Raw genomic sequence first — 1,250 nt, 5'->3', positions numbered from 1 at the left:
GCGACCGCATCGCAATCATATTATTTTGTTTTGGATGAGCGTGGGAGACTTTTCAGACATGCGTACTTTCATATAATCGATTACATACAAAGTAGTGGCTTCTCAAATGTCAGTGTTTAATACAGATAATTGTGTAAAAATAAAAATCACTAGTTTCATTATAGGTTTTGAAATACTTCAAAGTCCTTGGGGGTCGGGTGGACGAATCAAACTCCTCAAGTACCTCTCTATACCTTTTTTTTTTCTTAAGTAAATAGAAAAGCAAGTCGGAGAAGAGAGATACGCCATCCACTTTGGTTTCTTTTATCCACGTTCCATGTGTAATCCAGGCAGATTCTCTCGGAGACAAATACGACATGTGTGAAATATTGTACAAGCTAGTTCTTTTAAGTTATCTTTTGAAAATAATCTAATGTCCAGTGCACGTAAGGATAATAAATTATTTTCTCCTCGTGTCAAGAAACTTAAACACTTTATAAAATTGCTCTAGGCCTACGTTAACCCCTAGATGGACTCGGCAGATTGCCCGATGTGACTTTGCTATAAGAAAACACACACGCCTACGTTAAAATTACGCTATAATATAAAACAAATCAGCTTCTATAAAATAACCGCGACTTATGAGAAATAACTCTTAACTAACCCAATGACATTTCATTTAATGTCATATTTTTCGAACTTTCTAAGCATTATATGTCACTTATATCACTTTATGAGCACACACAGAGATGTCACTTATGTCACTTTAAGTGCACACACAGAGATGTCACTTATATCACTTTAAGCACACACAGAAAGGTCACTTATATCACTTACGAGCACACACAGAGATGTCACTTATATCACTTTAAGCACACAAACAGATGGCTGATGTCATACATTTTGAAATGGCATTAAATGAAAATGTTACCAGCAATATGAAAAATAAGAAAACTCAATACTTCATATAATAATATACCAGAATGTAGCAATAATAATAGAAAAAAGCTAAATCTCGCGGTGTCACAAATTACACGTAAATTTCACGTTGTTCATAAGAGTTAATAACGTTGATACTTTAAACACTATTAGATTACGTTCACGAGATTCGCAACTCACAGACATCTGGCTTCAGCAATTTTTTTATGTTCATAACGTGAAAGATAGGCCACGTGAAAACAAACAGGCCACTCAACTTGCAGCAGCTTGCAGGTAAAGCATGATCTCTAATAATAAATGTAAGTGCAACATGTTAGGAAACCACACTGTAA

This window comes from Tachypleus tridentatus, chromosome 10, assembly GCF_004210375.1.
Source record: "Tachypleus tridentatus isolate NWPU-2018 chromosome 10, ASM421037v1, whole genome shotgun sequence".
Classification (NCBI taxonomy): Eukaryota; Metazoa; Arthropoda; class Merostomata; order Xiphosura; family Limulidae; genus Tachypleus; species Tachypleus tridentatus.
Note: the sequence above shows the minus strand (reverse complement) of the source record.